Genomic DNA, 27,003 nt, shown 5'->3' with positions numbered 1-27,003 from the left:
GAAGAAAAACAAACGTTTCCATGTGATAGACCATACAACCTGGACTGACGGAAATAGCTCACTAATGTATTCCAAATATAGCACTTACAGTATAGAGAAGAAACTATAAATTTTGGTGGGAGAATAAAAGCAGACTACAAAGCACAATGAAGGAATTTAATTTCAGTTATAAGATGCCAGCCGGTATGTTTATCACAAACACTGTTAGCTGACTGAATGCAGTACTCAAAAGCTATTTACTCAAGGGTGTGAGGTAACTTTTTGACTCATGGATTTCCTCTATCTCCAACACACACTAACGTAAAAAGAAAATGTGTGGTTATATTGACTGGACTATGTTTAAAGGTAAAGGTAATGGGACCCCTGACCATTAGGTCCAGTTGTGGCCGACTCTGGGGTTGCGGCACTCATCTCGCTTTATTGGCCGAGGGAGCCGGCATACAACTTCCGGGTCATGTGGCCAGCATGACTAAGCCACTTCTGGCGAACCAGAGCAGTGCACAGAAACGGCGTTTACCTTCCCACCAGAGCGGTACCTATTTATCTACTTGCACTTTGACGTGCTTTCAAACGGCTAGGTGGGCAGGAGCAGGGACCAAACAACGGGAGCTCACCCTGTTGCGGGGATTCGAACCACCGATCTTCTGATCAGCAAGTCCTAGGCTCAGTGGTTTAACCCACAGCGCCACCCATGTACCTGGACTATGTTTACTCAAGAGTATATTTTCATCAACAGGAAATAAGAGAGTTAGACCCACTGAATCTAATGGACCCAAGTTATCCATGTCCACTAATTTCAAAGGGTCTATTTTGAGTATGAAGAATATTGGATACAGCCCTTACAATGAACTGGTAAAAATCAGAATGACTTCACTATCGACTTCATAAAATCATAGAACTGTAGATTTGGAAGGGACCATGAGGGTCATTTAGTCCAACCCCCTGCAATGCAGGAATCTTACACCCAACATGCTCTACTAACTGAGCTATCTGGCACACTTTGATTGGTTAATTCATTGCCTGTTGGGTTAACAATTCTCATTCCGTCGATTCCTACACTACTGCAATTGTGTTCAGAGTCATTACAAGGAAAAGCCACTTCATCTAGCAACTCTGGTTCCAAAGGAAGGTCTCCAAGGAAAGAGAAAGAACGTCCTAGAAACTGGGTCCAAGTTCTTAAGAAATATCATTGTATTGTTCATTTTGGCAGCTGCTTAGGACATTCCTGAATAGCTGGGAATTGACTTGAGGCTCATTCGCAACACACTGCCACAACTTATGACATTTGATTCCTGATGGCAGTGTGCCAGAGTTGGACGCACTGGTTGGTTACCTCTGTTCCTTTCATTTCACAGCACTCATAAACACTGGTTTTTTCCTGCCCACGGTGCAACGACTTCTTCAATATTTATATGAAAGGGTCTCCAATGAAAAGAGTTCATATGCTCCTTACATGGTGGACAAAATTAAGTACTTTGAGGGACTGTAGCCAGTGTGTGCTGGTCCTAGAGCGGGATGACTATTGTTGAACAAGATCTTCAGAGATTCCCACTTCTTTTAGGAACCCACAATTACCTTGTCAGGCTCCACTTCCATAGAATGAATGCAATGGCAATGTATTGTACCATTAATCATTTATCGGAATCATGGATCATTTCAGACAATCCTTCGCTATGGGGATCCCACTGCATGGTTGCTTCAAAATAGCTGCTGTGGGGTGGAGGGAATGTTAGTCACCGCTAATGTGATAGATCTGATATAATGAAGAGTAGTGAGCAAAAGCTACCGTCCTTGCAGACCTGGGTTTCAATCTGCATGAAATGAATGAGTGAGTGAAGGAGCTCAGAATTATTGCATATCCTTCTCAGGAGAAATACTGCACTAAGTCAATGGACCCACTGTAATCAACAGACTTAAGTCATGGCCAACTTAAGTGCAATGGGCTGGATTCAGCTAAGTTGTGCTAGCAGAAGCCAGTGTAATGAACCCTAAGTAACCCAACAAGACTTTCTCCCTTTTGCTCCTCCACATGATCCCCGTGTCCTCCCCAGATCTCCTGGAGAGGGTTGGAAGAAGTCCTAGACCATGGTGAGGTTGGGAGGAGAGGGAATATCTGCAAGAAAAGCTTGCCCTGACAGAACGACCATCTTAGCGTGACGTCAGATTCTACCCATTGGTTGCAATGGGTTTACTCTATGACTCGATCAGAGCTGTCCCATCTTTTATCATGTAAGATTGCCTTTAGAAATAATTGGCCTGACTATAACAATAACATTTGTGGTGAGCATAAACATTGTAATGAAACCTTGGTACGAATAAGAAACCAAAGAACCGATTGTTGAGAAATGATCTAAATAACAATTGACAAAGAAAGTAATTTAATCTCTCCCTTTCTGTCTGCCGCCCTCTCTCTAATGCGCTAAAGGTTTGTCATCAATAACATACTCCTAATTAACTGTAAGTTTAAAAGTTTTTCCCCCTACCACATGGGTAAGCAATCTCTCGGAGTAATATAAGGGTTGTCAATTATTCTTTTATGTTCAAAACCCCCTATATTGTACTGTAGGTCAATGAGAAGCCACAAAAGGTGAAAATTGTTCAATACTCATGGCCTAAGGTCTGCAGAAATTTCCATAATATAAAAATGGAATCTGCTGGGACAAGAATGCTAAAATACAACCCTACTCCAGGCGATTGGTGTTATGTTGCTTAGTGTGCCATAAACATTTCTAATGAACCTTTTTTTCAGAGGTGGGTTTTAAAAAAACAAACACACACAGTGTTTGTAATTAAAGCATTATCTCTGCAATAGTTCTTCAGCCATAAAATTAGGCAGATTTATCAGAGAATGCAGTTTCATGGGGAAAGCATATGACCTTTGGGGGGAAAATATTGGGCATTTACATAGAATGTATTCCTTCCATTAAATGAACAAAGGGCACCATTTTAAGTTTCAGACTGGAAAGTGTGGGAGGTACTTTCACAACATGCTTCAAAGGCCTAATCTTCAAGAGAAACTCCGTCCCTTAACACCCGTGTATTTAATGGAATTAGTCATGGTTGCATTTTATATTTGCTGGTTTGTTTGTTTACAAATCTGTGCCCTGCTCTTCAGCCCTGAAGGGTTCTCAGAGTGGCCAACACAACAATCAATTTAAAACAGCCCATCATTGATATTAAAGCAGCAGAGCATTAACAAACAAGCTAGGAAGATTTTTTTTAAGCACAGCAGCTAAAAGGCCTTGACAAAAATAAAATGGGTATCCACATGGTGCTTAAAGGATAGCATAATCAGGGCTAGGTGAGCATCCTTTGGTAGGGCATTACAATAATGTAAAAATACGTTATGATGGATTGTGAACAGCCTCACTACAGATGGTGGGGTAACCTGTGAAATACTGATGAGTCCTCCACCTCCTTCAGGAATGTTGATATGTCTGAAACACAGGCGCAAGAGAAGTGTTGCCCTAGTCTCCCTAAATTCCCTCCTTATGCTATTTATTATTTAATCTATGAAGACTGCATTTGAATGCATTGGCCACTCTTGTTTTCTTACATTTCTACCCTGCCTTTCTTTCATCATGGAACCCAAGGCAGCATACATGTGGTTTTGAGGCAGTCATCCATCCAAATAATGACCACAACCAAACATTGCTAAATTTTGTCATGCACCTTGAGACCATAACCAGGGACTATCCAATAGTCTTTATTAGGTAGGGTAACCTAGTTTGTTTTCATCATTCATTAAGCCACTCATTCATCAGAGATAGCATGATATTCAGTTGAAGATGAAGATGATGAGCAATTGGAGGAATTACCCTTAGTTATATTTGTAACGTAGTCTTTGAGACAGCATCGTAAAAAGCAGAGACATCACCTTGCCAGCAAAGGTCTGTATAGTTAAAGCTATGGTTTTCCCAGTAGTGATGTATGGAAGTGAGAGCTGGACCATAAAGAAGGCTGAGCGCCGAAGAATGGATGCTTTTGAATTATGGTGCTGGAGGAGACTCTTGAGAGTCCCATGGACTGCAAGAAGATCAAACCTATCCATTCTTAAGGAAATCAGCCCTGAGTGCTCACTGGAAGGACAGATCCTGAAGGTGAGGCTCCAGTACTTTGGCCACCTCATGAGAAGAGAAGACTCCCTGGAAAAGACCCTGATGTTGGGAAAGATGGAGGGCACAAGGAGAAGGGGACGGCAGAGGACGAGATGGTTGGACAGTGTTCTTGAAGCTACCAGCATGAGTTTGACCAAACTGCGGGAGGCAGTGGAAGACAGGAGTGCCTGGCGTGCTCTGGTCCATGGGGTCACGAAGTGTCGGACACGACTAAACGACTAAACAAACAAGTCTTTGAGAGCCACTGGATGGCAGAACAATGAGAAGGACCACTTCCACTGATCTTAATGTGTGATAGAGAGTAGGGATGGGTGAATCTATCCATTTTGGTTTCTTTCAGTTTCTCCTTTTTCCACTCATAAGTGCAATTATCCACATTGCCGCAATGTTAAAAAAAAAGGTCCTCATGAAAATTCGCCAGTTAATTTATCCTAATATACACACATTCACATGCAATTTTGCCTAATGTACATGTTTTTGCAAAGCAATTTCTTCTAACATAACTCAGTTTTAATATTTTCACTAATATATGCATTTTATCTTAGCATATGCATTTTTGTACATGTTAGCTGGCTGAAGAACTGCAAAATTCAGAGAACTGCGAATTTCAAAGGCTGGCTGTGCTTCAGTTCATGGATAGTTTGGTAAAGCAAGAATTAAGTTGGTTCGCCTTTAAATGAAAACTTAAATGAATTTCTTTCCCCATCCCCAATAAAGAGGCAGGTATTCCTTCAGATATCGGGGCCCCAAGTCATTTAGAGATCTGCATGTTCATGTAAATATCTTGAATGGGCTCATCAGTGTACCAGCAACAAAGGCAGGCTCCATAGGACCAGTCTTATATGGTCTCGTCTGGCTTTGCCACTCAATGTCATGTTGAAGCAGGAAGGGCAAAATAAGGGAGGCTATTCTTAGTATAAAAATATTGAGGACTCCTCCCTCAAATCAGTAAGCACAGCGCCATACTAACAACTTAGACGGTAGCAGTCTCTGTTCCTCCCAGGCAAAAATTATCTTCCTAAGCCTTGCTTTTCTCCGCCTGCGGTATAAAATGAGGGGGGTTTTCCCCGCATGTACCATCCCAAAGGAAAGGTTTGTGAGTGAATGCTGATCATTCCTCTTTAGTTTAAATTAATTAAACGACACTGCTATCTATTGTATGATATAAATGGGAATCATTTTACATCGTATATTGTATAGCGTGATTAGGAAGTATTGGAAAGCAATGTAGTTGAGCTTGCAAGAACATGGTCTATAGAGTGCAGGGGAATGTCTTGCAACGGCTTGTTAGAAGCAAGGCACCGTAATCCATCTTGGCTTAATAACTAACATGACAAATATATAATCTGGAGTAATGTACAGCATTGAAAGTACAACTTGCATGTGACTTCGACTTCATGCAAACCATGTGTTAGTGGCCAACTTCCGTGCGCAGCGTTATCAAAAAAGAAATACTGAACCGGTGCCAAGGGTAACATTTATCAATTGTCATGTGAGCTGTGTAACTTTGGTAATGTGTTCGGTCTGTGCTAAATTAATTACACAATGTGATTTTTACATTATTATTATTATCCAGGCTGAGCCAAAACTACTAACTCATTTCAGTGAATGTTTTTGGCAGCACCAACAAACACCTCTTTTTTTGTCAAGATTTCTCAGCACAATTGTTCACTTATTTATTTTATTTAGTAGACTTGCATGCTGATTTTCAGGATAGTATCCTCACAAAGCAGCTAGAAAAGTACACAAACTGAAGAAACCATAAATGATAGGATCATCAAAAAGGCAAATATTCATAAATATTGTTTCAGGAGCTCCTATCATTAAAGTAAATAAGGCAGCTTGCGCAAGCCGTGAAGCTCCTGTTGTGCATGAATATTTGTTTTTGGTGAATGCAAGAAGGAAGCATCCTTATCATCGACTGATGCAAAAACTTGGACAACTCAAATTTGTCCAGCCTGAGCATCACCCTCCGGAATTCAGGGTGAATTCAGATGCAATGGCCAATACATATGGAGACAGCCGCGTTGTATACAGTTGGTAGGTGATACAGTGATGGGGATCCAGTCCAGTATTCTGGGGGTGATGTTCTTTAAGCTTCAAGCTCTCCTGAAAATGATCCACAGGTCACAGAGACAACAGGCTTAGTTATTGTGGCTTGTATCCACCATGCCTTCAGGCTCCTATTTGGATAATTCATGAAGCAACTCACAGCATTCTCATTTTTCATTATCTAACTGCAAAAGTGTGTTAACATTCTACACTTTTTATTTAATATGTTATTATACCCCCCCCCCCCCCGATTTAATTGTGTAACTTCTATTGCACAGTAAATTTATTTATCTGAAAGCTTTGTTTTCTTTTAAAAAATGATATGGTAAGATTGCAATGGAAGCTACCTGGAAGTAAGTCCCACTCAGTGGGACGTGTGGTTTTTTTCCTGAGGAGACATGTATAGGACACTTTTGCCTTTGCAAATCTCCACAAACTTGGTCATTGGAAACTTGGCCCTGGCTTGGCCTGGCCTCGTTCTTTCTATTTATTCTGAGGGCAGAAGGATGGGGACAATCTCAGTATGCCACTGTGAATGAGTCAAGTTTGGTTAAACTGTTTTTGCATGAAACATTCCAAGAGCCACCAAGAGCTCTGTGTTTACACATATATATCCTCTGGTTTTTGACTCTGTGGACATTTTGGATCCACTAAAATCATTTGGATGGATACTGCTATAAGACAGAAGAATCGATACAATCATTCAGCCAACACAAAAACATTTCTGGCGAAACAATGTTGGGATCTAGAAGCATTCCAAAAGCTTTCTTGGCTATAAATAGTAGACTAGGCTTTGTGAAAAACTGATGTACCAGATTAGCAAATAAGAGTTTTACTATATACTTCATAATGTCAAAGCCCAGTGTTGAGGTTCTTTCAGAAGCAATGTAAGACTGTTTTTGGTATTGATTTCCTGGCTAGTGATAAGATGACATGGTATGGAATTTTAACATCTGTAAACTTTTATCTTGTAATTGGTGCATAATATATACAACCTTTTCACATGTGGTCAGCCACATGATGTTTGAATGAGGCAGACTATGCACTGAATGAATGAAATCAGTATTTATTAATGGTTTCTAACAATTTCCAGTGGGGTAGTCATGCTAGTCTGATGCAGCAACTAGTCATGAGGCACCCTGAAAACTAACCAATTTAGAATGGCAAGAATATTTGGGAACCATAATCCATTTCAACAGATGCACGATGCATCTGATGAAGTGGACTCTGGTCTGTGAAAACTTATGGCATATTATTATGTCTACTAATATTCTGGGGTGTATGGGGCATTGGAGGAGGGGTAGTACCTCTAGTGAGGGGACATGTCATGTTCCTTCTGGAGTAGTTTGTCCACCTTTGGTCCCCATCCTGAACCCAGCTCTCACCTGTGGCTCACAGAAGCTGTCAGCATGTGACAGCAGCCACACCCTGGAAACAGCTTCGACTGGCCGGCTAAACCAGGTGAGGGTAACCAATGGGTCTCAAACCCTTGGAGAATTAGAGACTTCCCCCACATACAAAGACAGGCTCCGGTGGATTGAGTGGATGGGATCAATAGTGGGTCCAATGATCAAGAAGGCACTTTCTGTATATGCTGAAGAGGGATGTGAGGGGCAGACGGGTCTCATCAACCTGGGAAGGTGTCCCATCTAGAATGAAGACTCTGATCCTAAACCTCTACTGCTTTGCGGAATATCTTTGGGAGAAGAAAAGTCTAATGGGTAAACCCTACACAAATCTAGAGTGGAGTCCCTAAGACGGTTGGATGGTGCCTTGTACGCCTTCCTTTGGCAGCTCCTGCAGCCCCGCTGGTGCCAAGTGTATTGCTCTCGTCTACATCAGCAAGGCCGAGAGGTGGGACTTGTCATTTGGGCAGCCCAGGAGCTCCCTACACACTGCCCAGGTTTTCGCCTTGAGTAGGTCACTTTGGCGCTGCTAGCACAGTGGTTTGACTTCACCCTCAGAGGAGCACTCTGTTGTTGTTCTCATCACACCATGTTCAATGACAGAAAGGTGTTGAGGTATCGAAAGATACGTTTAGAATGTCTATGCTTCTTAAAACATTCCATAGCAGCTCATAGAACAGCAGCTTATGAATGCACAGTTGGAGTTTACACAGCCTCACCCCAATCCAACTCAGAAGATCTGCATATGGAATCAAGCTTCCTCATGGACAACCGCTGCACATGTTTCCTGTTAGGTGTGCTGCAACAGAGAGGGGAAATGTCCCAAGCAGTTTTTGTCAAGAAGCGTAACATTTCCCCCTTGATAAAGAATTTCCTCAGAATGCATTGGGAACTGTATCCATCTGTGCAGCTGCCTCCCCTCCTTCAGTGCTTTTAAATTGAATTTGAGTTTTTATGTTTTCAGTTGGAATGCTCATTTTTATTTTTATTTTTAAAGAGAACTGGCTCCTCGTAGAATCAGACGTATCCTGGACCTCCTAGAAAAATAGGCGTCATTGCAGCAAGTGGTTGGCCTTTGTTAGGGAGATTGCTTGCTAATAGCCCAGAATAGTTGGCGTGACGTTAACATATGAGAGTGCTGGTGGTGAAATAGTTAAAAAGGTTACCCAATCAGGACCCAGGGGGTGGAGTCAGAGGGACTATAAAACCAGCTCTGGGAGGGGCAAAGGGAGGAGTTCGTTGGGAGTTGGGTGGTTGGTTGGAGTGGGAGTGTATTGGGATAGAGTTTGTGGGTAAGTTCAGTTAGTGTTGCGAAATAAGCTGAGTCAGGAACAGTTAGGGGCTAGGAAGACAAGTAAATATCTGAGAGGTGGTTTAATGAGTGAGAGCAGGTAGCGGAAATTATAGGTCTGGATAGGCACTCCGTGATTGTAATTGACCGATACCGTTTATGAAACCACACGCTTGTTAAACTGCAATAAATAAACAAAAGTTTATGTTCCAATTTAACCCTGACTAGACTCAGTATTGTACCAGGTAGGACCTGGGTGGTGGCAGCAAGAAATAAAGTGGTGGCACAGGGATCAATAGATGGTGAAACATCTGGGGACCCTATGTGATCGCCAAAGTTGGTTACAATTTTCTCAGTGTCTGGTAACGGATGGGAATCTCATCTGCATGTTTTGAATGAGATACGCGTCAGAACTTAGAGAAGGTGACACCCAGGGCCTGCCCAAGACATTTTGCCATCTAAGGCAAAGGACAAGATGGTGCCTCATTCCACCTACAGAACCTGATGTGATTGGAAGGTTCAACATTGATGACAGGACGACATCATCTCCTGTACCTGAAACAGCAGGACAGATTACGGGTCCCAAGACAGGCAACAGAGGGGAATGGCAGGGGAGCTCAGAAGAGACCCAGGAGGCTGCTGCTGTCCTTTGCCCAAGTATCTGCAACCTAAGGCGAATGGCTCATTCTGCCAATTAGTAGGGGCATCCATAGCGACCCCTTCTGTAGCTAAGTGGGGAGAGACTGCTTAAAAGTGTCGAAATAAATAAATAAAATGTCCAGTAGCACCTAAGAGACCAACTAAGTTTGTTCTGGGTATAAGCTTTTGTGTGCATGCAAACTTCCTCAGATACACGAAAGCTTATACCCAGAACAAATTTAGTTGGTCTCTAAGGTGCTACTGGACCATTTTTTAATTTTATTTATTTATTTCGACTGCGCCAGACCAACATGGCTACCTACCTGAATGCTTAAAAGCGTGTGAGAGACATAGGGAGAGTAAGGGCAGATACAGCAGCTTTTGCAGAATATTGGGTAGGGTTTGGGGCTGCCAACACAGGGACAGCTTTGTTGGTAGAGCATAAAACTCTTAATCTCATTAGTTGCGGGTTCGAGCCCCATGTTGGGTTGGACTAGATTCCTGCACTGAAGCGGGTTGGACGAGATGATTCCTTTCATGATGATTCCTCTACAATTCTGTGATTCTGTGACTTTGGGGCAGTTTTCCAGGGTCCCACTCAGCAAAATGAGCAGGAGTTTTCCCAAACATGGCAGGGCTGGATTGGCACATTTTCAAGTAAGTGAAGTTACACAGGTTACCATTTAAAGAGGGGAGCCAGTAAGACTATGAAATCAGGAGTCTAAAACGACCTTGCGGCACCGCTAGTATCTGTAAACAGAGTCCATATTTTTTTAATGCAATAAAAACTGTCTTGAGTGTTCTCTAAAGGAAACCAAACCCGGGTCGCTCTGCCTTTGGAAGTTTTCACTGCTGGGTGAAGTGAGTTGCACACAGCAATATAAATATATATATAAACTGGTTTGGTACTATAGGAAATGTAGTTAAGCATAAAAATGTAAGCATCACATACAGCCGCCAGCCCTTATTTACTCAACCATATCCCCTTAGAAAGTTTATCGTATATGTTCTGCAAGTTAAATGCATTTTCAAAAGGTATGCTGAAATAATAAAAAAAAAAGGATAAAAGGATAAACCACCCTTTGCATTTCCCCCCTCTTTCCGCCCAGGCATAACGTTGCATTGAAAATGAGCTACTAAAGGACTAATATTGAACCTTGTAAGCAAAAGCAGCGGATCCAGTCAATGTAAATATGGGCTTGTGCGACACGTTTCAAATGAATATGAGTTGATGAATCCTTTGCTGCTGACCTGTTCGAAAGAGCCCCAGTCGCAAATGAATGGACTGCTTCTCCAAGAGAGGTAGACACCAGTTGCAGCCTGGGGAAAGAGGAAGCACATAAAAGCAAATCTAGATTTGCCTTGCAATGACAGCTGCATATTAATCTAAAGAATTTCTCAAAAATCAAAAAGACATTTTTCAGCAAAATACACCCCTAGAGCCTCTATCATAAAGCAGGGGAATAAACTTGAAACGGGATTGATTTCATCTTAAAGGGAATATCTCTTTGAAACGCTACCAGCTGCAGTTGTCTTATTTGGTTTTCAATACTATAACAAAATTATGCCATATTGTGTCAAATAAGGAGATAATATAACAGCTTTAAACAAATTTTGTAATTATGGGATCAGTCAAAAAAAATGAATTAGATTTGTATGCATTAGGTAAGTAATGTCACCGAATATTGAATAGATCCAAACACCAACTTTTTTCCCCCTTTCTCTTCCTGCTTTGAAGACCTGTCATTCTAAATATGGCCTTTTAAAAATAATAGAATGACAACCATAAAGGGAGAAAAAGGTACATGCAAATTTTAACTACTGAGAAGTTCAATGCAATCTTTTGCCAAAAGATCACAAACAAATCCCTTTTTGTTAATACAATGAAAGAGAAATATTGAACATGAGTTGTATCAAAAAAAATAATATCCAAACAGCCCTTCCCCTTCTGTATTTTAACTTGCAATAAACCAGTATTGCTTGGTTTAGCTGCCAGGGCAGTGACTTGGAATGTACTCACTGTTCATTTTGTATAGCATCTTCATGGTGCTAGACTGCTATTAAGTTGTAAGAAGAGTAAAACATTCTGTTCACGTGTGATGCTTACTTTTCCTCCAATTACCTGGAGTTGAATTTTAGCATCTGGTGTTTAAAAAACCCTTTTATCTGGAAACTGCTTCTCGCCCAGACACAGGTGTTGTGATATCTCCCTTCCAGGTGGGACAGAGGTGTGGAGGGAACAGGAACCATGGGGGATTTCTGCTTCCTTTACCCTTCAGAACACCACCCCGTCGCAAAAGATCTGATGAACCAGGAGCCAACCCTCTGAAAGAACACCGGACTAAATAATGTAGCTTGCCTTTTCGACTAAGAAGAACTCACCTTAGGCTATAGGCTTCTTCACATGCTATTTGCATGAGGAAGGTAAGTGTGCTGACAAGCAGGGGTCTGAATTTGAACGAATCCCCCCCAAAAGCAGGCAACTCTGGAGAGATGTGAGAATTGCCTCAGCTGAAGTAGGAGTTTCTCTGAAGCATGCCGGACCAAAGCGATTTGGAACGATTTGCAAAAACTGCAGACATTTGAAACATTTGTTCCCAAGTTTTCCACAAAAGATAAATATGAAGGGGAGGGAGCTCTTTTGTGACTGACAGGCCTAGCTTCTAATCACACAGAATGGTTTCACAAGAGCTGTTCAAACACAGCGCTTTGGGGAAGGGATATTGAAGTAGAAAGTAGCAGACCCACCACTTAATACCACCAACTAATAATGGGGCGGATCCAGTCCCGCTAACTGCCCCCAATTAAATATAGTGCACCCATCTCGCGGTACACCAATTACACAAATTTCTACAATTTACCACAGATTATCTAGTGGGGGACTTGTGTGAGGGAAAACTTAATGATTTAGAGTGTCAGGCTTCTAGAATATTCAGGTTTCTAGAATAGATGGTAGAATGCTCAACTCCGTTTCTGTCACTTAGATGTTACTATCAAATAACTTTCAACACCATACGGCTTCCTTCACAGCTGAATACTTTGATTCATGAGCGAGGGGCACTTCTCCTCAGTTACCCACTCTCTTAGCAATCCCACACCTGAGGTCTTCTAAATGGTATAACAGACTCACCCCTTGTTACTTGTTTGGGAGTCTTCTATACCTAGAAGAACTCTCCCCTCCTGGCTATACTGAGGCCCAGGTAGCCTATATTCGCAATTCCGTCACAGCCCTTCCAGAACACTCCTGTCTGTATATCTGTCAGGATGTTGTCAGCAGCTCCCAGCTGGTTGCTCAGGAAAGTTTAAAGACAAGGAAAAGTTTCTTACCGTCCTTTTTTATTTCAGTCTTTACAGAGAGAGGCTATAGAACCCAGCTTCTTGGATAATGGCGTTGTCCCGAGTGAATCTCCACACACATCCCGTCTCTCCGACTTCCTCATTCGTCTCTTCTACAGGTGCTGCTACATGGCCTCTGTCTTTGAGCTCTTTGCCCTCCTACTTTTAAGGCTCGCCGGGTTCTGGGAGACGGAGGGTCTGAAATACTTTCTAATGGCAACATGTCAGCCGGGTGTTGTTCCGGCTGTCTCATGATTTCCCAGCTTCCCCCCTCATCTGCCTTTGAGCTGCTACCTCCCTCAAACCCCTGTTGCAAATCTATACTGTCTTCCTCTTCCTCCTCCATGAAAGGGTCAGGATGGGGAGCTGGTCTCCACCATTCCTCCTGTGCCCAGACAATACCTTCCCCAGACCCTCAACCCAGTCTCCCTAGCCAAGCTGTCAGGCTTTGTCATCTCGCTTTGGATAGTCTCCTCAATGTGTATGCTTAACTTTACTCAGAACCAATTCTCCCTCAGTCAAATCCAGTCCTACGCTTCAAATCTAGCCCTATCTCCAAAACCTAACCCTATCTAATCCCCTCCCTCTGAAACTGCTCCTTTTATTCTCCGCCCGACAAAAGTGCTGTTCTTCCCCTTGCTTGTTGACTCTGTTGCCCATAACCAAGAGGCTCCAGCATTCTGGTGGAGTTTCAGAGGGACTGCATCACCAGACTCCAGTCTGGCTCTGCTGTCCATCACACAGAGTATCGCAGCTTGTTCTTGACTGTGCTGTACTGTCATCTTTGCTTGTTCTGGTTGTAGGTGGAGATTTCAGGCACAATATATATACAGTGGTACCTAGAGTTACATACGCTTCAGGTTACAGACTCCGCTAACCCAGAAATAGTACCTCAGGTTAAGAACTTTGCTTCAGGATGAGAACAGAAATCGTGCTGCAGCAGGAGGCCCCATTAGCTAAAGTAGTGCTTCAGGTTAAGAACCGTTTCAGGTTAAGAACAGACCTCCAGACCGAATTAAGTTCTTAACCCGAGGTACCACTGTATATATTTGTGCTGTGCTAGCAATTCTTGTCTCTTCAAACCTGGAAGTCCTTTGGTAGAGTTGAAAAATTTCCTATTTCCTAATTGTTATATATCTACATGGTCACATATGCACATACTGAGCCCAGAGTTTTATTAAGCTTCACATAGTATCCTCTATATTTTTCATTTTCCATTCTAAAGGAAAGGGGGAAATCTAGTTGATTTCAATGGGAATCGGAGTCAAACCAGTGCTGGCTTTATCTGAAAATTCCAGCTGTGGCTCAAGGGGCAATAAAGCCTTCTACTGACACTGAGCTGGAAAACCATTAATCCTCTTCACCAAATTTCTTCCAACAAGCTCTTGAACAATATCAAGTCTGCATCTCAGTGCACCATTAAGTAACTGTGTGCATTTCAGAGGATTTACATAAACACACACACACACACACACACACACACACAGAGAGAGAGAGAGAGAGAGAGAGAGATTAAAAGGTAAAATACTGAGATTTCAAACATAATGGTAATAACATCTTGGGTGTGGGGTGCTTTTCCTGTCCTGGTCATTAGTTTAAAAGGATACTTTAGTGGTGTTATATGATCTTGAGTAGCCTTTCCTGGTGGACTATAGTTCCCATCAGTTCCAGGCAGCATGGACAATGGTCAGGGATGATGGGAATTGTAGTCCAAAATATTGGGAAGGTACCAGGTTGGGGGAGACCTAAGGAGGTTGTGGACTCTTCTTCACTGGAAGTTTTTAAGCAGAGGTTGGATGGTCATCTGCCATGGATGCTTTAGCTGATATTCCTGCATTGCAGGGGGTTGGACTAGATGATCCATGGATTCCCTTCCATCTCTGCAATTCTATGATCGTGAGTATATACCCTAGGAGAGAGGTAGATTTGTCACATTATTTTACGCCTAATTCAAGGCAGCACTTCACTTTCTATGGGACTGTTGACATAGATTTTATGCCTGACCAAATTTTATGCTCTCTAAATGGGCAGTAACTAGAGCAATCTCCCAAAAGATACTATCAATTGGACATTGTTATGGCTATTCTAGGTTGAACCCAATGCATTTTAAAGACACCAAATAACAACATAAATAAAAATGATTATGTTACCCAGTCTCTGCCGGGATTAATCCTTGTCAAAAAATAACGCAAACAATAAGGTTCCGCAGTGTTTTTGGAAGATGCTTGGGTACCAACTTTAGCTAGTATCCAGAGGATGGGAGTCCAAGAGTTCGGAAGCAGCCACTGAATATGCATTGTATATGTAATGTTGCAATTTTTGCATGAAATATATTATTTGTTTTCTTAAGGCATTTCATACGACTCTGTGGGACCTGCTGTCTGCTCCATGTCTCCAGCATAATACCGTATTTTTTGCTCTATAAGACTCACTTTTTCCCTCCTAAAAAGTAAGGGGAAATGTGTGTGCGTCTTATGGAGCAAAAGCAGGCTGCGCAGCTATCCCAGAAGCCAGAACAGCGAGAGGGATTGCTGCTTTCACTGTGCAGCGATCCCTCTTGCTGTTCCGGCTTCTGAGATTCAGAATATTTTTTTTCTTGTTTTCCTCCTCCAAAAACTAGGTGCGTCTTGTGGTCTGGTGCGTCTTATAGAGCGAAAAATACGGTACTTCATCTTCACTTTCCTATCACTCCAAATGCTCTTTTCAGAGGCTTCAGTGCCGCAATTTCCTCCTCCAAGTTGCTTTGTGTTTAAGCAGCACAGCTGCCTTCAATGATGCTAACAGTTTGAATTTCCCCCTTGCTTGGTTCCTCAGATTTCTACACTTGTTGTCTAGCCTGGCTTTTCTTTATTGCCTAAAGAGATAAAGGAACTGAACTCACAAGTTTTAAGACACGCTTTGCCAGACTCGAGGAAACACAGAAGTGAATTCCTCCCTCCCAGCTGTAATGCACTCTGTGTCCAGTTGAAAGAAAAGGGATAATGGGTTTTGCATAGAGTAAAATTACATAGCGCTAGAGAAAATGCAGTTGCAGGTATTATCTACCACATGCATGCCAAATAAGCAGACTTAGTCTTGTTCGGAGTAAAAGCACTGCCAAACAAATTCAGCTATTTGGGCAGTAGAATAAATGGTCAAGCATCTCAGATATATAGTAAGAAGTGTTGGTTGGTTTATTCTTTTCTTTTTTTTAAGGAACATCAGCTTCAGGCAACAAAAGGCCAATATGAAGTCCACAATTTCACTTGTACGTAGCATATATGATAGCAAGAATCAATGGCACACAATGGAATAAGACAAAGCAAAAAATCTTTGTCAGAAGAGGAGAGAACTTCACAGACACTCTTAGCAGAGAATTACAAAGCATAAAACAGCCTCTAGTCTTTTTTACCCCACAGTTACTCAAATAGCATTAACCTCCACAGTTAGCTTTTTTCTGAAGTTATAATTACCTGGGAAAACCAAGTCCAGTATTTACTAGTCAAACTAATTACTGTCCAAAGGCAGATAATAAGGATCACCAAAATCATACAGGTTTCTGAAGCAGTTGGAGAAAGCGCTTTTTAAAACCCTTAGGGCTGCTGGTTTTAATCCATGGTTTTGATGTGGCTTATGAGGGAAATGAACCAGGGAAAAAACAAAGAGTGTGTGTGCAATATTTCTAGCTTGCCTTTTCAGGAAAAACCCTCCCAAGGCGGCTTTCATAAAAAGGACAATGCATAATTTCAATAAAAAGAATCAAAACAAAAGTTAAAATTGGTAAAGGTTTTCAGTGCTGCTGTGGGTTTGCTATGCTGATTTTATCTTCTTTTTCTACTACTATGCTGTGTTAACTGTTATTTTTTTAATTTGTGTATTTGTGGTCTAGAAACGCCATACATAAATATCTTAAGCAGTGACGTAGCATAGATTACTAGCACCCGGGGCGACACGGAGGGTGGGGGTGGGAGGGGGGGAAATGGACAGAGTATGCATGCACATTCAACTGCCCTAACAGTTGAATGTCACCTGTGTACGTCACCCAGGAGATCACAACTGTAATTGTCTGGAGATGTTACTTCCTGGTTTGCAAAGAGAAGCTGTTTTCCATGGAGTCCAGCGATGGACGCACACAGGTGTATTGAGTCAGCATTGGGTGTTGAAATTTTGCACCCCTGACAAATTTGCCCCCAGAGCAACCGCCCCATGCTACACTACTGATCTTAAGTGCCACCTGATTCCTTACATCCCTGCTCAATAAATGAGGTCTTTGGGGATGTCACTGTTCATGGTTCCCGATTGCGTAGACAAATAGCTCATACCCACCAAAAGCTATGTGTTCAGTACTGTGGGCCCAATTCTGTGGAATTCCCTCACAGCTGAGATCAGAGAGGCCCAACGCTCGTTGAATTTCAAATGCTTGGTGAAGACCATTTTATTTCGGCAGACATTTTAAGTGCATTTTTCTGATTTTAATGCTACTTTTTACTGTTTTTATCCCTGCGGTATCATTTTTGTAACCTTATTGTAGATAAGTTAATAACTAGGTGCAAAGCAGTATATATAAATTGTTGAAACTTGCATTGCACAGGGTCGCTTCCAACTCTACAATTCTATTACTCTATTATTCCATGAAATAAATTATGAATTTTGTTTATTCCCCTTCTAAAGACATCTAAGAGACCGGCCACCACCACATCTCATGACAGAAAAGTCTATAAATCAATTACATCTTGTAGGCAGAAATAATTCATTTTGTTGGTTCTGTGGCCTGATTTTGGCCAGCAAGCTCAGCAGTAAATTCCTGGTTTCCCTTCCCTCCGTTGGGCCATTCCTGTGGTTAATGTCAGCGCCTCCATTTCCGTACCTGAATCCTACTACTTTGTAGGCTGCAGAAAGCCCACTTGAAGTAAAGTATTAAATAAACATTATTGTACGCTAACTTGCTAGTGCATACAATCCTTTAGATCGGACACGCCTCCAGGTTCATGATATGTTAGAAAAAGAGATATGACCTTTAATTGATCTGTGTCTCTGTTTCACTACGCAATGCCCAAATTTAAACAGAAGTATGCAGTGGTCAAACTGATGGCAGCGAAAAGCTTTCTCTCTCCTCTAATTATCCCTGACATTTTAAGGAGTTAGAGACTAGAATTGCAAAGCACAACTATGGATCAGACCTGCCTCCCCAAACCCGGAGTTCTTTTCAGCTTTTGACATAGCAGAGGAGCAGTGGAGAAGTTCAGCAGCGCCCATAGTTCAAGGCGTTGCAAGCGTCTGTATTCAGGTTCGCTGCTAATTTGTAACCAAAGTGGTTTTTTGCTGACCTGACATTTACTTGAATTTTATATCAAGTCAATATTCATGCAGCCCATGAGCCACCTGCGCAATCTAGGTCTTGAGTGAGTGAGTGAACAGAGGGCGGCAAAGAGTAACATTTTTTTCCATGCTTCTTTTGCATGTAATGTGTTGTGTCTGGTGCCCAAATTTTTGGAGTCTAGGGCGTTCTGGGATTTAGCTATCTAAGGGCCTTCTTGGCGAAAAGAGGGCGAGCCAGGCCGCGCCAGCCCTAAATAGGGCAGGCCACCCCCCTACTCCCCAGCCACCCGATTGGCTGGCTGGGTTTACGACGCAGCCGGGATTCCCTCAATCTCACGGGGGCTGGAGGCAGCCCCCGCGCACGTGGGGTGGGTGTGATGCCCGCAACCCCACCTCCTCCACAGGCTCGGAAATGGCTTTGTGTCTGGTGCCCAAGTGTTTGGAGTCTAGGGCGTTCTGGGACTGCAAATATGACATAGTGAACTGAGCAGAACAGAAGGCGAGAGGCAGGAGGGGTGCTGAATTTTGGTCTCACACAGGATGCCACTGAAATTTGAAAGACCAAAGTCTGCAGAGGATCTGGAAAAGATATTTCCCCCCCTCTCCAGCCAGGCAGTGTGGTGGGGCTTCATAGGAGCAGCAGCAGGGCGTTTTGCCTCCGGGACCAAAATGCCTTGGGCTGCCCCTGTTTTTGATGAATTTTGTTTGTTTCTCTAGAATACTTACATTATACTTTATAGCCCAAGGAAGCTCTCATAACATCTGAGAAAAGAGTACTACTACTACTACTACTACTACTACTACTACTAATAATAATAATTTATTACTTATACCCCACCCATTTGACCGGGCCTCCCCAGCCACTCTGGGTGGCTTCCAACAAAACATTAAAATACAGTAGTCCATCAAACATCAAAAGCTTCCCTAAACAGGGCTGCCTTCAGATGTCTTCTAAAAGTCTGGTACTTGTTGTTCTATTTGACATCTGATGGGAGGGTGTTCCACACGGCGGGCGCCACTACCAAGAAGGCCCTCTGCCTGGCTCCCTGTAACTTGGCTTCTCGCAGTGAGAGAACCGCCAGAAGGCCCTCGGCACTGGACCTCAGTGTCCGAGTAGAACAATGGGGGTGGAGACTAAAATAAAATCACCCTGAACAGAAAAGGCGTGGTGTCCAGTTGGAACCAGGATCATGCAGGCAGCATTTCTTGCCGCTGCTCTTCTTTTCCTCCAATTTCATCCCAGACACCTCCCACCTTAACCTTCTGAAGCATGGCAATGGGGCCTAGCAGTTGGATCTTGCTCAGACTGCCATCTAATGAACACAGACTAAGTTCAGATTCTTATTTCAACTTCTTATTTCTAAGAGCTCCACACTTCTGAAGATATCAGGGAGGTGTGGTGAGGTAAGCCTTATATAAGAAGGCCTGGTGGATTTAAAGGTTCTGACCTTACATAGTCAGTTGAAATCCTGCATAAAAGAAATACATTTCACAGTTTGTTCTGCCTGCTGAGTTTGTGGTACCTCCGACTTCCCAGCAAGGCAGAGTGCTTTTTGAGGGGGTCGGGGTGTTTAAAAATGTTGTTATGTATATATACACAGCATTTCTTGGTTCAAGTGCAAAGAATAACATTCTAATCAGCTGGTTTCCTCTCACTTAAACCTAATTAGTTTGACATAAGCATCCTGAATAAGCAAGTATTGAGCACTTAGTAATCATTAGGAAAAAGACAAATCACACACAGAGCTTTGCAAACAAAAGATTAAGAGGGAGAACATTTATAATTTTTTACAGATGACACACTCGATGGAATGCACGTATGATCTCCCTCAGGAAGCCTCAGACAACCCTGGAATAGAGTAAAAAAATGAAATAAAAGGAAGGCACTATTAAAAATTTCATTTTAATGAGCTTCTGATATATATTTTACTCTGTTTATAAACAAGTTTAATGGGGTGCCATGCTGTTAGCAATACTGATTAAATTTAGATAAGTTACCATCTCATTGGAAGAAATTCTAAAGCAAGGAGGAAGGGTGGTCCTTCACAAATATGCACTGCGCACAGCACATTAACATTTATATTATATTGGGTATACTTTTCACCAAAACGGTGTACTGTAGATGTCTTGATTCTCCAATACGGCTTTCTTTTGTCATTCTAAAAATAACATGGAGAAAAGATGAGAGCTTCTCTGCTTTTCCTTGCCACAGAATTAATGACCAGTGGGAAATGGGGGAAACAGAAGAGGCAGACTGGTTTCACTAGTCAGCTTTTTCTCCAGGGATGCCACCTTTCCAAGAAGCTCATTTGCACTATGGCCTCCCTCTGCGCATAGGTGGCCTGGGCAGCTGTCAAAGGAACCAGACCATCATGGCCTCCCATAATCTCTGGTCACTCCCAGTTAGCGATGGCCACATTGATCAGTTTCACTCAGTTTCTCATTCTTCTAGTCATAAGTTCAGCTCTCTGCACTTCCAAATTTATTTGTTTGTTTGTTTCTGTTGGAAGTCCAATGGTTAGAGCAGCCCAGTCAGATGGGCGGGGTCCCCAAAAAGTATGTATGTATGTATCTATCTATGTATGTATTTAAATAAATAAATAAAACTCCTCATGCAGATTCATCAGTATAATGGCGTGATTTTTTTCCTAATATACACATGCTTCTATGCCATTCTGCCTAATACATTTTTGCAAAACATGTTTTCCCTAATATTTTAATATTTGTATTTTCCCTATGCTTGTATGTTATTTTCACTAACATATGCGATTGTGTGCATCTTTTACCACACTACAGGCATTTTGGATTCTTTTATTTAAAATTTTTGACATATAATACAGTAAAAACCAAACTGGTCTATGTGTTTTGTGAGTTCCCCAACAGCCAAGCCTAACACCTGACAGCAAAACCAGCCCTGTGGAAGTCCTTGTTCTGTCCCCAACCTCTTCTTACTATTAGGCAGCGTGAGGTGGCATTTTGAAAACCCACCCACCCCATCACTCCAGCTTGAAGAAGTGTAAATGGCTTTTTCCCCATCATTGCTAATAAGCTGATGACTAGCTCACTCTAGTCCACCATGTGTTTGCCTTTAAAGTGTCTTCATGACCTTTTACTGGGTTTGTGACAGCAGACTAAGACGGCTAACATAGGAACCTGTTACTCCCAAAAGGTGTTCATGAGAATCACGGAAGCGGTGGGAATGAAAACCTTGCAGGATTAGTTTCCTAAAATAGCAGTCACATTCAACATCAGCTTGGATATGATAATAAATTCAAGATCACTTTGCATTGTCATTGTCATGTGCCTACTGTATAAAGTCTCTGTATCCACCACTGGCACTGTAGAGCTACAATGGGGATTTTTTGGTGAGTCAAGTCTACGATGTTGTGCGATGGGTGTGTAAGCCTTCCGAGGTCTAGGACTGATTCACACTGTTGGTGTTATCTACTTTGCAGCAAGAGCTGTTTGAAAATCAAGGTGGGAATTGTCATTTAGCTGTGCTTTTCTTAAAATAAAAAAACCCACAAAAATTACATCTCAAACATATTCCCCTAAGCTATTGAATTTTTGAAGATTGAAGACTTTCCCTTAATAGGAATATAAATTAGGATATTTCACTTAAAGGTCTCTCTGGAGCTTTTGTAAAAAAACACCCACTAGAAGGAGTATTATTCTAAGTGAAAACTTAAATTATGGTCCAAGTAACAGACTAGAGTGGTGAAATGTCCCATGGATGGAATACATCTCTGACTGCTCATTATCATGTAGAATATTAACTTGCTTCAAAGAAGAAAACCCGCATTTGCTCTCATAGGCAAATGAGCCCCTCAACTTGCTACTGCTGCCGAGACGTACATGAGCAAAACATATCAGTGCCGGGAAAGAAATCCCCACCATCATCACTGCATTAGCTGCAGCTTGTTAACCAATTAACGTTTTGTGAGGATGCCAAGAGCAGCATTTGTTTTCCAAATGTTTCCATCCATTTTGCCCCGGCTGTCAGTCTTCATCATGAATGCACCTGCTTTAAGCGAACAGAGCCAAATCAGCATTAATAGGCATTTGTATAGAGGGCAGAGATCATATTTATTAAATCAGTGTTATCCACTTGTCCATCACCCGGTTGCCAATTTACCCCATGTTGATTGATTTCACACTTCATAAAATTAGCCCCAAGGTGCCATTAGAGAATTTTTGTTGCCGTTGCCCTGCAGAGTGTGCTTTAGATCTATCTGTCTGTCTATCTAAGCGTGTCATCTATGGCCTGGATGTTTCCGCCTAAGTGTGCGGACAAGAAACCAGTCCAAGCCTACAACAAAAAGTAAGGGCTTAGAGGAAGTCTTCCAGCTGGCCTTCTGGGTCATAGCTGTTTTTCTTAAAAAGGCCATGGGACAGATATTTGGTTCATAATGCATACATGACACCTCTGACCTCAGAGACAACTCTGACATAAGAGAGAGAGAAACCTAATGTTGGAGCCTTCCTCTCCGATGATGATGCCCTGGACCAACTGATGTCAGAGATCCAAAACTGGTAGGGTCCAAAAGGGAGTATTTTCTTGGTTCAAAGCTCTCCTGGTCCCCAAATTTAGACATGCTTCTCAGTGAATCTAAACCTCTCCCTCTCGTTATTTTGAATGGAAGGGAAAATGAACAGCAAATTAAAAATTAAAGGCTGGAAATGGACAGAGGAACACAAAGCAAATCCTGTCCCCTCACTTTGACGCCCTTGGCAGCATCGGGAAGGATGAACCTTAAAATTTAATTAGTGTCTGAAAAATGCAGGTATATTAAAGTTTGGACAATATGCAATTTGTTTAAATCTAATCACATTGTTAGTCAGTTTGAAGGCGTATATTAACAAATAGACATTATGCTGTTGATGCTTTGGTGGTGAAAGATCATGGGCAGTTTAAAAATCACTGTTAGCCACCATCCTGCTGTTGCTAGTCTGCTAGAAGTGCCAATAATAATAATAATAATAATAATAATAATAATAATAATATACCCTATATAATAGCCATCTTGTTTCCACTGTGTTGATGAGAACAATGGTAATTGTGATCAATATTATTGAAGAAGGACTTTGGTACTAGAATCATTAATGAAGTCCTGGCAATTTATTTTAATGCTGCAAAGGAAAGCTCTTCCATGTGGTCTGGTGGCAGCTGCTTTCACCTAGGCACACTTTCCCAAGAAAACAGGGTTCCTGCATCTGTAATTAGAACTCAGCCCTTTGTTGTTAGCAATAGCCACACCAAAGCATGAGATGCGCGGAGAAAACTATGGCACAAGCTAACACTCGTTTGCAGAAGCTGGGATGTACCGTTACCTTGTCTTCCAACCTGCAGCTGGTCAGTTGAATAGTTTTGCAGCTTGTTGTATAAATAGAATGTTTGTTCTACATAATGGATTTCGGTGTGATATGGTAAATATCGACTCCCGGGTGGGCTGAAATGCATAATTCATTGTGCAGCGCATTCCGACCACTCTGCCTCTTGCATGATTAACACGGGAGGAATACATTTCACTTTTTCCAGGGACGTAGAGACTAGCATAGAAAGTTACAGAGATGAATGCCTAATGCTCAGATGTGCTGCAGAAAATTACCCGGCTCCGTTGCAGGATATCTTCGGCACCCAGCCACCTCTGTCACTTCCAAACATTATCATTAAGGCAATGCAGTGATTTTAAGGATTCGGAGATTGAATGTGCCTCGGTCAGTCCACCCCAAAACGGTTATCTTGGCCACATTGCACATATTGCTCTCTGTGGTATACATGAATAAGTCAAGGTAATAGGTTATGGTTTGCATTTAATAAGAAAAAGAGCCACATAATTCATTAAATAATAGTGGGGAACTTTTCAAATGCTTTGGCTATTCCATTGGCTTGGTGGAGGGAGGATTCACTCAAACAATAAGGTGGTCTATGATGGAAATGCAGTGTATTTCTAAGACAGTCACTGCCTGGTTGATTTTACATTACCAGCTTATATTGGTTTAATGCCAATTTAGCTTTCCATAATCTTTATTGCTTTAGGCTCCCTTGTATCCTAGGAGCTCCTTCAGTCCTCCAACTGCTCCTGGGTGAGGTTTTCAGCCCAGCCAAACTGACAACTTTCTCCTTCCTCACAGAAATTGGACTGCAAAACTCTTTAATCCCTCAGCAACCAAACATTCTGCATCATTATTCTAGTTCAACCAATAAGTGCCAGAGCCTTTGCCCCCATGAGTACAATGCAATCTCATCTCAGCTCCAGATAACTTTAAGCCCAATTTATTAAAAGATATTTTTTTGCAGAAGATTCAATCAATGCATAGAGGTGGTGGTGGGGTGTTAGCTGGTGCGATTCTGACCCCCCCCCCCTTGCATGCAGTGATTGCACACTGAATTGTAATCTGCATAGGGATTATATGAAACAATATAGCTTTTCAGCAGACAGATTTCATGAAACTATAAATTGTGTCATTTAGAAAGAGCCATTCATCTCTAACTTATGCTCAGCAGAGAAAGGCAGACACTGAGCGCTTCAAACTTCAGGATTTTGAAAACAGCACTGATCCTCGTTTATCTGTGTGAGGTCTACATCAAAAGCCCAACATCGTCTTGACTTTGTACCTTTTGAAATATTTGATGTGTGTCATAATTAATCAAGCTCTTGCTTAACATCCTATAGATTTCTTCAGAATTGTCCCTGTTCTTGTTTGCAGAAGATCCTAATTCACAAAGTCAGAGACTCTCCCTGCTGCCAAGTTGCACTAGTTGAGGGGAAACTGTCGGGTCCTTGTGATTACTGGATAGTTCAAGAGAGGCCCAAATAGACTAGCTGTAATTACTTGTTCCTCGAGCTTCTGTAAATGAGAGAACAGATGGTGTCAAGCAATTGCTAACATTTTCAGTACAAATAATTTCCTTTTTGCAGGAAACACCAAAAGAATTACCAGTGTTCATTCTCTCTTTTCTCTCTCTCTCTCTCCAACCACTAGCCCATTATAAGGGTTGGTGTTGTAGGGAAATAACTGGGAATACCAGTTAATCCTGAAGTCCCATATATGTGGGGAAATGCAAAAGAACAATGGCTGCCTCACTCTCTAGCAAAAAACAAAAACAAACCTCAGCAGAGTTTAAAACAGAAATATACGCAGTGTTTACAAAGCACGGGAAATATAGGTTGATAGACCCTTAAACGCCCCAGTATTAAGCGCTTACAATTGTGCTCTCCCAATAGACCACAACCTTAAGTAAGTTTAAATGCTTTACTTACAGGAATAAGTGGTCTAACTCATGCATCATTCAATGCCACATCAGAAACAACACAGGTAAGGTATGTTGGGTTACAAAATGCAGAAGTTAGTCTCAAACACAAGGTCTGTGTCCCGACCCCCAGTGTTAGATGTCTGTTCAGTTACATGGTTCAATGAGGAGAGAGAAAGGAACAGGTAACAACTCTTATTTCTTCCCTCCCCCCCCCCAGCCCCTGGAGGTGAGGGATCATGTCTAATCTGAGTCTTCTCTAGCAATTTAGAACTCTGTGATCCTTAACCCCTTTCTCACTGCCAATTATGCACAGTTATGTTGGGACGCGGGTGGCGCTGTGGGTTAAACCACAGAGCCTAGGACTTGCCAATCAGAAGGTCGGCGGTTTGAATCCCCGCGATGCAGTGAGCTCCCGTTGCTTGGTCCCTGCTCCTGCCAACCTAGCAGTTCAAAAGCACGTCAAAGTGCAAGTAGATAAATAGGAACCGCTCCAGCGGGAAGGTAAACAGCGTTTCCGTGCACTGCTCTGGTTCTTCAGAAGTGGCTTAGTCATGCTGGCCACATGACCCAGAAGCTGTATGCCGGCTCCCTCAGCCAATAAAGCGAGATGAGTGCCGCAATCCCAGAGTCGGTCATGACTGGACCTAATAGTCAGGGGCCCCTTTACCTTTACCTATGTTTGGTTGCATACATCTCCCACAGGTGTGTTTGTGTGTGTGTGTGTGTGAGAGAGAGAGAGAGAGAGAGAGAGAGAGAAAACTTATATTGTGTGTACCAAGTGGCTTGGTGTTTTTGCAACCTATGATGCATTGAATTGCAGGGAGAGTAGTTTTTGTGTGCAGAGTATATGTTTTTAGCTTTTTAAAGAGCTTTGTTCTATCATATTATTTCCTATAGACATGTTAAATCACATCTCTGAGATGTGTTTGCTCACATGATTGCTTTGATAGTAACTTTCCCCTGTATGGTGCTTTGGGGTGTGTGTGTGTGTGTGTTTTTCTATGCCGTGGCCCCAACCCCAAACGCCATGTGGAAAACTGTTTTTGAAACTGAAGCTGTGGCAAGGATGAGCTTTTTGAAGGAAAGCAAGTTTTCAAAAGATCAGAACTAAACTGGGCAGATGCCTCTTGCATGAGCCTAACTGGCTCTCTGACCCATTTTACTTATGGTATTTGGAATATAGGAAGCTGCCTTACAGCAAGTCAGTCCATTGGTCCATCTAGCTCAGTAATGTTGGCACTGACTGGCAGCAGCTCACCAGGAGGTCCTTCCCAGCCCTACCTACAGACACTAGAAATTGAAACCATTTGGATGCATAGCATGTGCTCTCTAGTACTCAGCTGTAGCCCTTTGGAATTGACCTGTTTTCCTCTTAGTCCAAGACTAGATTTAAGTCAAGTTTTTCTGCTACTTTACTGGGTATTTGCTTCTCTTCCATATTCTCTTTTTCGCTTTTTCACTCATGTAATGGCAGCATAACAAAAAGCCATCTTGGTAAATGAAAGAAATGACATTCAGCAATGCAGTTTAAGGCCTCAATAAGTCAGATGTTAAACACCTAAGGGGTATCATCTCCTTTTAATGTGAGCACGGTCCCCATTAACA

The sequence above is a fragment of the Podarcis tiliguerta genome (assembly GCF_965153285.1).
Source record: "Podarcis tiliguerta genome assembly, chromosome: 5".
Lineage (NCBI taxonomy): Eukaryota > Metazoa > Chordata > Lepidosauria > Squamata > Lacertidae > Podarcis > Podarcis tiliguerta.
Note: the sequence above shows the minus strand (reverse complement) of the source record.